Raw genomic sequence first — 11,248 nt, 5'->3', positions numbered from 1 at the left:
GGCATTTACTGCATGACTGAAGTTTAATAATTGCCTTTTAAAAATATGTCGGAATACACACGAAGTATTAGGAAATAAAGGCAGAAAGATGAGGAATTCAAGGCCAGTTTTAGCTATGTAGTAAATTCAGGGCTGGTCCATGCTATGTGAGACCTTGCCTTTAATAAAAATAAAACAAAAATTAATGAAAGAACACATATCTTTAAAAGATTTATTTATTTGTGTATTTTAGTTTTTGAAGACGGGATTTCTCTGTGTATTCCTTATTATCCTGGAACTAGCTCTATAGACCAAGCTGCCCTCAAGAGATCCACCCACCTTTGCTCCCCAGTGCCAGGATTAAAGCCGTGCACTATCACCACTAGATTCATTCATTCTTATAGCATGTGTATGAGTGCTTTGCCTGCATGTAGGTTATGTGCACCATGCATGTGCAATGCCTGCTGAGGCCAGAAGAGGGTGCACAACCCCAGGAACTGGAGTCACAGACACTTGTGAGCTGGAAAATGATCCCAGGTCCTCTGCAAGAGCAGCAGTGTCCTTCACTGTCCCAGAACTTTTAATAAAGAATGAGATGATACATATTTTTGTAATTTCTGCAGATACTTCAGTTTTGCCACCATGGAAAGACACCTCCCTGTAAAGCCAAAAAGAAATGAGGGCCTTTATCCAGAAGACTATTTGTGGATGTTAGCAATTGAATATTATATAAATGCCTATGCATCACAAAATCATATTATTTTAATTTTTAAAAATATACCCGTTTTATGTAACTGTTTGTATGCCTGAGTGTATGTCTATGCATCACACATATGCAGTACACAGGAGGCCAAGAGAGGAATCCCCTGGAACTGGAGTTATAAATGGCTGTGAGCTGCTTTGTGGCTGCTGGGAATTGAACCTGTGCCCTCTGGAAGACAGTGCTCTTAACTACTGAGCCCTCTCTCCATCCCATAAAAGAGATGTATTATCTTGCATGCATTTCTCAATTCTCATTTTAAGGAAGAATTGTTTTTTTAAACAATATTTTGTGCAACCAGGGTTCTGTAAAATATGCCTCAAATATGCTGGCATGGCCATTTAGAAACAGTTCACATGCAACAGGTACTCAGTAAATGTATGCTGAATGGAGTCACAAATCGTTTCCTCCAAGGAAGTATTGGTTTTCTGTCTGCAGTGTGCTATGAGCTAGGTAGATCAGATAGCACCCCTAAGTCTCCCCAGAGACAAGAAATGCCTTTACTGAATAGCTACCAGGTATGTTCAACCTGTGGCCCATGGACCACATGCAGTTGAGGGCAGCTACAAATGAAGGCTCCCACAGAACTATAAATCTATTTAAAACACTATGAGAGTTACCATGCTGGTACCTTGATCATTGGGTAAGGGGCCTATCATGTATATATGGACACAGATATACCAGTATGCATGTATATACACTACATGCATGCACACACGCACATAGCAATTTTAAAACTGAAGTTAGGAATAGTGAGATGGCTCAGTGGTTAAAAGCGTTTTTCCAATTGCTTTTTCAGGGGACCCAACTTCAATTCCCTGAACCCACATAGCAGCTCAGAACTGTCTCTCTAGTTCCAGGGGATCTGTCGCCCTCTTATGGCCTGTTTGGGTACTGCATGCACATAGTACACACACTATGCAGGCAAAAACATCCATACACATGTAATAAAGTTTAAAAAAAAGAAGAAAACCTCTGAGGATTTCTATGATTTTTTGCAACTGAATTATGTGATGTAAGTGCAGATTTTATAGAGGATGACATCCTCTTACAATGTCCAACAGTGGTAGAAGCCTGTCACAGCATTCTGATCTCAGAGATCTATGTGATTATGGAATTTTAATAATAAGATTAACAAAAATAAGTCAGGATAAATCTAAATCAGGCCATATCCATTTCTGAATTAAACATCTGCCACAGCACTCCACTCTGATAGAATAAGTCAAAGCATCTTTCCATGGCTCTAAGGTTTCTTACCATCTGACTTATTCCTTTGTTTATGGGAATTCCCCTAAATGAAATGTGCATACACGCGAAGGTAAGAGGTTGATTGATGTGTGTCTTCCTCAGTTTCCCTCTACAACATTTATGGAGGCAGAGTCTCTCACTGAACCTGGAGTTCATTAGCTTGTCTAGTCTAGCTAGAAAGCTTGCTTTGAGGATGCCTTGCTGTCACTTCCCAAATGCTCGGCGTGCAAGCTGGCTATCACATTTTGCTTTGATATGGGCACTGAGCCACCAAGCCCCTGTCACTCAACCTTATGTGGTTAGAATTTATCCTTTGAGACATCTCTCCAGAATTCTGAGCATGTTTTAAGAAAAATAATATTTCAGCCTGGTCCCCGTGAGTCACAGCCAGCACAGCAGAGACAGGAAAAACTGTCCTCTGAGAGGCTCTACCCAGCATCTGACTGAAACAGATGCAGAGACCCACAGCTAAACATTAGACCAAGCTGGGGAAGTCTTGTGGGAGAGCTGGGGAAAGACTGAGGAATCTGGAGGGGATAGGGACTCCACAAGAAGAGCAATGGACTCAACTAACCTGGATACTTGGGGGGCTCCCAGAGAGCGAATCACCAACCAAAGAGCACACACATGGGGAACCTAGGCCCCCAACATATGTAGCAGATGTGTGCAGCTTGGTCTTCATGCAAGTCCCCCCAAAACTGGAGCAGGGGCTCATGCGGACTCCATTGTCTGCCTGTGGATCCTGTCCCCTAACTGGGTGGCCTTGTCTGGGCTCAGTGGCAGAAGATGTGCCTATTCCTGCAGTGACTTGAGGTGCCTGGGTAGGTTGATACTGGGGGGGGGCGTCCTTCTTCTCAGAGGTGAAGGAGAGAGCCCGAGTGATGAGGAGAGGACTGGGACAAGAGGGGAGCTGCAGTCAGGATGTAAAGTGAATAAATAAGTAAATTAATGGAAAGAATAAAACTTAGTGACACAATAGAGAAATTGGGTGCCAAAGGTCTAGTTTAGCTGGGCTTGCACACTTTGTAAAATGGGACATTACTGGACCCAACCTGTGATGTGTTATTTTGATTGGCAAGTTGCCTGGACTTAGGCCTCTTGGTATTTCTCTGAGGATGTTTTCAGAGAGGTTTAATTGGGAGAGGAAGGTTTCATCTCTTCCTACTCCCTGGACCAATGCGGCTAGATGCCTTCCATGCAATGATAGAATACATAAGCCAAAACTAATCCCACCCTTCCTCGCACCGCTTTCGTCAGACATTTTATCAAAGCAGAGAGCAAAGTGACTCATTGGCTACCTTACTGGATTCTTGCGAAACTTAAATGAGATATCAAGTGGGCAGTGTCAGGAAGTTAAGAGCTGAGTGGTAGCCATCACTACAGTTATTATTATGATCACCACATTATTCCCAAACAAGGAGTTTAATGGCTTGAATGAGAAATGTTCCCTATAGGGCTGTATACTTAAACGCGTCCCTCATGGTATTTGGGGAGGTTACGAAAACTTTGGGATGTGAGCCTTGCTGGAGGAAGTGGGTCACTCAAAGCGGGTGTTGGGAGTTTGTAGTTTTACCCTAATTCTAGCCCACTCTGTCTGCCTCCTGTTTGTCATTGATCTCTCAGATCCTGGCTCTGCCCTGGCCTCCTGCTGTTGTGCCCCCCACCCCGACATTATGGACTCTCCCTTTAGAACCATAATTCAAAATCAATTCTTCCATGACCTGCTTTGGTCATGGTGTTTTATCGAAGTGGTGGGAAAAAGTGAAAGTGCATGGAGCGAGCAGCCATTGCACCCTGTTGGTGGGAGCACTGGAGAAAGCAGGGCACACACACATTGCACCCACACACAGGTATGTATTGCTCACACATAAATATGGAATAAAACCATTATGCTCAAAATCATCTTTTGGATTTATCGTGACATTGTCCCTTGAGTGTCCCCAGAAGAGTTATTTCTGGAGGAAACTTTTTGAGGGATTTGTTCTTGGCTCCTCCTCCAATGCCTGGAATGGGGGATAAGCACATCTGTCTCATATTATAACCACATAACAGCTGAATACATAATGTCCTCACTGCAGATGCTGGGATGGCAGCTGACAGTTTCCTCTGAATCAAAGCATTTTCTCCATGAAGGAACAGAGAGGTTTGAAGACTCAGGGAGTAAACAAACTCATACGGCTGGGATGGCTAAAACTTACAAGATCCAAAAGGGCCACTCAAGGTTAATGAAACAAGGATCTGCCACTGGCAGATGAGACTCCGACTGGCTGAGCTGCAGAGGAGAGATTCTCACATTGGTCAAGATTGCTGTAGGCTGTGCAGAGAGCTCCAGTGATGTGGGTTTGGGGGAGTCATCACCTCTGCCTGTCAGCAATGTGCTGGTTTTGAGTCTCCCAGATTCCTGAAAGTAACCCCTCACCCAAACTCACGGGCTCATCAAGTTATATTCTGGTAGAAGTGTTACATGTGTCTGTTGTGGGCTTTCTGTGTGGGTGAGTAGATGCCATAAAACGCGCCACACTTACCCCTGTTTGGAGCAAGCAAAAGAAACTTACTCTAAGTATGACCATTTTGTTTTCAGACTCCATTGAATCATAGGGAAAAACTAAATTTAAAGTCCCACACCCTAGGGGAGTTGGGGACTTCCCAGTAGCTGAACAGCTTCTATTATAAAGGGAACAGTTGTCTAAATCCAGACATCTCAAGGACAACTTCTCCATCTTGCTGGCCAGGGTCAAACTAAGTTCATATTCCCAGGCCTAGGAACCTACTCCTATCCTGATTGATGGAAACTCCCTTGCTCAAACCCTTATGTCAAAATACAATGCTATGATCCACCCTGCTCTCCCTCATTTTATGGTTTCATAAATACCCATTTAAACATCCTGTACAATGTCCCCTCATGGTCACAGTCCAGCTCCTGAGTCTGTTTTGCAGCCCTGATCAATCAGCAGCAGCTTGATCACAATAAATTTTTGTCATCTGCATTGACCTGGTGTTTGAGTCATGTTGCATATTGGATTTAAGCAGACCCCACAATAGTCCTGAACCTTCTGCAGTTAAGTGGCAGATCTTCCATTTCCTCATGCTACAGTCTCTCTGAGCTTCCAGAATGGGGGGATGACAATTCAAAATAATGAGACCATTTTGCTCACTGACTTTTTTTTTTTTTAAGACTGCAAATCTTGATGATAGAGAAATGTCTTCCTGAGTGACAGCAGTGGCTCCTCTTCCAAATGGCCCATGTTTAATTCCCAGCATTCACACCACAGATCATGACTGCCTATAACTCCAGTCTCAGGGGGTCTGATGCACTCTTCTGGCCTCCAGGGGCACCAGACACACACGTGGTATACAAGCATACATGCTTATACATATAGGCAAATCACCATATATATATAAATAAATATATATATGCCAGGATCTGAGAGATCAATGACAAATATATATAATAAAATATTTAAAACATTGAAAATCTCACCTAATATGGGTTAAGCTCATGTAAAATATCTGGTTTGATAGATGATTGGGGGCTTCAGAAAGGCAGGTTTACCCCATTATTAGAAAAATAATTGTTAGTGTATAGAAAAAGGCCTCATACTACCTTAGTTGGGGTTTTAGTGCTGTGAAGAGACATAACCAAGGCAACTCTTATCAAAGCAAACATGTAATTGGGGCTGGCTTCCAGTTTTCAGAGGTTCAGTCCATTATCATCATGGCAGGAAGCATGGCAGTGTGAAGGCAGAAATGGTGCTGGAGAAGGAGCAGTTCTACATTTTGACCCAAAAGCAGCAGGAGACTCTCTTCTGCAGGCAGCCAGGAGGAGAGTATCGTCCACACTGGATAAAACCTGAGCATAGGGAGAAACCTCGAAGACCACCTTGACAGTGGCAAACTTCCTCTAACAAGGTCACACCTACTCCAACAAGACCACACCTCCTGATAGTGCCACTCCCCATAGGCATGAGTCTATTGGGGAAAACCTATTCAGACCACCACATATATCTACCATAAAGGTGGAGTCAAGGGATGCAGTGATGGCCCACTAGGTAAAAGTGCTTACACCAAGCCTCATAATCTCTGGGACCTACAGAAGTGGATAATCTATAAACTATCCTCTGATCTCCACATTTGCACCATGGCACACTTGCACTCCCTCCCCTAAATAAATAAATAAATAAATAAATGAAAAAAGAATACATATCAATCAAAATAAATAAATAGTAACCAAAGTAAATATTTGTGTACATGTCAGAATCACTAAACAGGCTTTACCTAAAATCAAAATGGCTTTTGGAGAGAGACAGTGATGGATGTGAGCCCCATCAATGACTGAGATTCTCACTTGAGGAGATGCCCTTGCACAATGCTATCAGGCATCATGCTGGGCCTTCTCTGAGAGATTCTAATATAGCTGTGAAGATATAAAAAGCACAGATCCAAAGCAAACTGCACCTTTGTATGAAACACATGGTCTCTGTTATAGATATTTGAGTGGTGTTTGGGCTCTGTGGGCTCTCTTCTCTCTCTCCTTTTTAAAATCATAAGTAGACAGGATGACTTGTATAAAGTTAAAAAAAAAAGCTTTATTATTTTAAATGGCTTATCAAGGATCAAACCTAAACGAATCAGATTCAAATTCTAAATTTTGAAGTTGCTTCTGTCTCCTGACACTTTGCTGAAATTGTTGATTATTTCTAGAAGTTTTGCAGTGGAAGTTTTGGGACCTCTTATGTATTCCATGTCATCTTCAAATAGGATATTTTGACTAATGTTATTTGTATCTCTTTTCCTTCTCTTGTCTTATTTCTCTGGCCAGTGCTTTAAGGACTGCATTGAAGAGGAGTGGAAAGAATGGATAGCTCTGTCTCATTCCTGATTTTAATGGGATTGCTTTGAGTTTTTCTCCACTTCAGTTGATATTGGATGTTAAGGGGCTGGATCTCTTTGCTTAAACCAAAGTAAAAGGAAAGTGTTAGTGAGAGACCAGAGGTAGACGGGCAGTTATTTCCTTTCAGTAGGGGTGTCACTGCTGCAGTACTGTCTTGGTCACTGCTCTATTGCTGTGATGAGAGGTTGTGCTGCTAATTAAGGTCAAAGTCTGACTTTACTGAAAAGCCCGAAGCTTGGTGCAAAATTGTAGACCTCGTTTACCAGGAGGGCTTCTCCTTCTCTGACCTTGTCTGGAGAACTTGAAACCTCCACACACCTTTTACCTGTGGAATGTCATATTGCTTAGATCACAGGTTCAGCTTCCTTTCTCCCTATAAGAACTGGTTCACCTAGCACCTGAGATTCTTGGAATGCCTCCACATGCTAATGAGGCATCTCATTATCTTAGCTTTCAGCCAATGAACTTTGCCCACCCTGGATATTCCTACCCCACTTCCCTAAAACTATATAAACCCTTGGTTTACCAGATTAAAGTTGATCTGTCTCCCCAAAGCTGGACCCAGTGTGTCATTATTACCTTTTGTAAAAAGAGTTTTATTGGGTGGGACAGATCTGGCTGCCTGTGTTGGTGTTAATAACCAACACATGTGTGAATCAGGACATGATGTAAAGTGAATGTAGTAGACAAGGAAAGACAATACTGTGAGATCTCACTTATATGCCGAGTCTACACAGCAGAAACTACAGAAGCACAGGATGGAAAAGTGTTTACAGGACAATGCCATATTGAGATTTAGTTCAAAGGATGGAAAATTTCATGTAGACAGGAGAATTTCTAAGACAGGGCCAGTGGATCAGTGAGTAAAGTCATTTGTTGCCAAGTGTGAAATCCTGAGTTTATTCCTGGTGGAAGAGATGAACTGACTATAGTGGGCTGTCCTCTGACTTCCATGTAAGCCCAATGATAAACAAACATACCACACACACACAACAAAAAAATGTAAAAAGAATTACTGAAGCATATCTTAAATGTCATCATTCCAAATATGATAAATAACTGTATGTTGAATAGTTCTACTGTTTCACAATGCCATAAATATCAAACCACCACATTGCATCTCACTAATATATACAATTTTTGTCAACCTTAAATATTTCATTTTTATTATTTATTTTTATTTTGAGGAAAGTCAGCCTCTGTTAAGATCAATCAGAAGAAAAACCAGTAATTTGTTAGGAATCGTGTGAAAGACTCCGAGAGGAGCCCCTTGCTCAGGCCTCAGGACAATAGAGGACACCCAAGAACTCACGATAGACCAAGCTTGATGCAAACCACGTGAGGCTTTATTCGGGGAAAGCCAGAGTTCTGGGGATGACTCATATCCCACGCAGGGGTAGAGGAGTCGACCTCGAGGGGAAAGAGGTCCCAGTTTTTATAGGCCCTTAGGGGAGAAAGGAGAAGGGGGGAGTAGGGGATTTCCAGATCTAAACAATGTCTATTCTCAAGAAATGGGTATGGGAGGGGTACAAGGAAAGAGTCTGGTGCAGATATAGCAACTCAGGATTGGCCGGGCTGTGGTTGCTGGGGAGATTTTCTGACTCTTTCTCAGCAACCAATATCACAAACACCTGGCAGTGGGCTTCATCAGTGGGCACACACATGGGTTCAAGGAATGGTCAAAACATTGGCAGACACACAGGTTCAAGGAGTGGCCAGAGCATTATGCACCTCTATTTTTCTAAATCAGTGAAGCTAGTTCTGCTAACAGTGACATCTATTTTGCCAATTTCAGGGCTTCTGTGACCTTTTACATTCTGTCAGAATCTTTCACGTGCATACCGTTAAATTTTCAAAGCATACCTTCCATCTTTAGAATATTATAGTAAACATTTTGTAAATTGTTGGCTAAAGCCTAAGAAGTAAAAAGGTCTGTGTTGACAACAGCATTTATTACCCAACATAATTCAGAAAAGCAGCAGATTTTGAGATACTTTCTTGGACTAGAACTGGTAACTTGAAAAAGTAATTTCAAAAGGGCAGCTAAGTTTTTCTTCCCAGGCTAAAATACTGGACTCTTTGAACAATTCCACTATTTGTTTCTTACATAATAAAGCCTTTTTTATTAAACATCTTTAAAATGCTGTTTTCTTTTGACAACACTTTAGTGAGCTGCTTTGTAAGAGATTCAATAAGCCATAAACATGAATAATATTAACCTCTGCCACTTGGAAGCAGAGATCAGTAGGCTGGTCACTAAATAAAATGAAAATATCACCTAAAGTTTCTAAGGCACACAGGTATATACAATATCTAAACTGGGATTCATTTGGTGGACCACAATAAGTTCTCAGAACATTTGCTGTAACTCAGGTAGAAATAGGCAAGTATTCACTAGTCTGTATTCACAAGTATTCTACTAGTCTGTAGTCCAAAAGGGTATTTCAGATAAAATATGTCAATTCTTACATCTGCAGTGGCTTAAGGATGATCAGTGATGTGTTTCTGCAGCTTCTTCAAGCTGAAGTACAATGCTCAATGCTTGAGAGGGTTAGGCAAATTCATTTCCCTTTTGTTCAACAATGCCTCATCTCCACTATGTAAAACCTGGTCTCCAGTCCCACTATCCAATATATGCCTTATGTTAGGTCTCACTTCAGGGCTATTACACAAAGTGATTACGTTATAAAAGGCCTCCAGATCACTCTGTTCAAATGTTACAGATGGTTTCAGTGATGATCCAGGAGCAAGGGAACTTCCTCCAATGATTCTCAGGTGGATAAATTTGATTTTCCAAGTATTTTCCACAAAAGAGCTATGAATAAGTCCAAAAATTTGTTCAAATATGCCCAAACAAGAATCTCCTCGGTGGACAGTCCCTGCAATTCCAACCATAACTAATCCATGAGGAGAAGACACACAATTTAGTCCTTGAGAATCAAGGTTGGGATTGAGAAAAAGAATTTCCTCTTTCACTAATGACAATTTCTGCTCTGTGGTAGTCTGTCATGTTTTGTTCTGAGGTGTTATAATAAAACCTAAGCTGGACATCATGCCAGAAGTGCTGTAGTCCCCATTAATCTTGAGGTGGTCCCAGAAAAGGATTCTGAGAATTAAGAAGTTCAAAGAACCAGTGACAGAATTCTCCTAAGTGATGAAAATCAACCTTTTCCACTTCTTTTTCTTCTTTTGCCTGCTGTTCAGAGCTGGATGTTCCCTGTCTCTGTAACTGGCTCTGCTGCCTCCTTTGGTTTTGGTGATTCTTCCGAGTAACCATGTGCATACTGAATAAGATTGTGGTTTTCAGTAGTTGGAGGTACCACCACCCCTTGTGTTGCCAAATACTTAAATATGACTTCTCAGCAGACTTTTTTGAGCCTCAGAAGTTCTTCTACATTTTGGCTACACACTAATATTGCACAAATAGCATCTTGGAGGTCCACAGGCTGCACCAGGTGGTGGTGATGGTGTCCCAAAGGGCCATGACCTCATCATCATCCAGCATGCCAAGTAGGTTTCGGCAGCCCTCTGACTCTAAGTGGCTAAGCCCCGACATCTTGACCCCAGCCGATGGGGGCAGAGGACGCTGCCACCAGTGTTGCCCTCATGGACCATGGGCTGGCCGACGAAATATTTCTTTAATGATGCAAAATGAATGACAGAATGAATAAAGAAATTGGAAGATAATTTCCCGAGGTTGGCAGATGGTAAAGGATGTTCGATCCCTGAATCAACTCTGATCCTGAAGAGCCAAGGCCAAGGCTCCATACTGACCCCTTAATCAACATTCTCGCTGCTGATTGGCTGAAGATGATCCCCTGAGCTAATTAATATCTCTGAGCCTAATTGACTGAATCTAAACAGTGACACTCCATCGTTGAGCTAATTGTTTTATCCTGATTGGCTGAGGTAACAATCTTCATCCCTAGAATCCTCACACTTGAAAACTTGAGTTTCCTACTCAAATCACACAGATCAAGTGTGGAAGAGAAAAATACGACTTCAACAGTGGAAAATAGATTTTTAAGAGGGAGCTGGTAAATGTTCCCTATAGAAAGTACATGTGTAATATTGGCAGGATGACTCAGTGGGTAAAGGCACTTGCCACCAACTTGACAACCTGAGTCGGATCTTCAGGAAGGCAAATTGTATTTCTGACTTCCATGTGTGCAACAGCTCCCAAAATTAAAAAAAAATAATAGTAAATGATTAAAAATTATTGTACACACACACACACACACACACACACACACAGAGAGAGAGAGAGAGAGAGAGAGAGAGAGAGAGAGAGAGAGAGAGAGAGAGTAATCTATGAGCAGGAGAGAACTGGAGCTGCTTTGTTCATGAGGAGGGGAAGTTATTCATTAACT

The 11,248-nt window shown here is 41.9% G+C and overlaps 1 pseudogene; it reads right to left on the bottom strand.

The window, feature by feature from the left end:
* Positions 1-9,413: 9,413 nt before the first annotated feature.
* LOC110297645 (uncharacterized protein C3orf38 homolog pseudogene) lies at positions 9,414-10,434 on the bottom strand (annotated as a pseudogene).
* Positions 10,435-11,248: the final 814 nt, after the last annotated feature.

Source organism: Mus caroli, unplaced genomic scaffold (genome assembly GCF_978045245.1).
Source record: "Mus caroli unplaced genomic scaffold, Mus_caroli_1 scaffold_8, whole genome shotgun sequence".
In the NCBI taxonomy this organism is placed as follows: Eukaryota; Metazoa; Chordata; class Mammalia; order Rodentia; family Muridae; genus Mus; species Mus caroli.
Note: the sequence above shows the minus strand (reverse complement) of the source record. Positions and strands in the feature narration are given on the sequence as shown.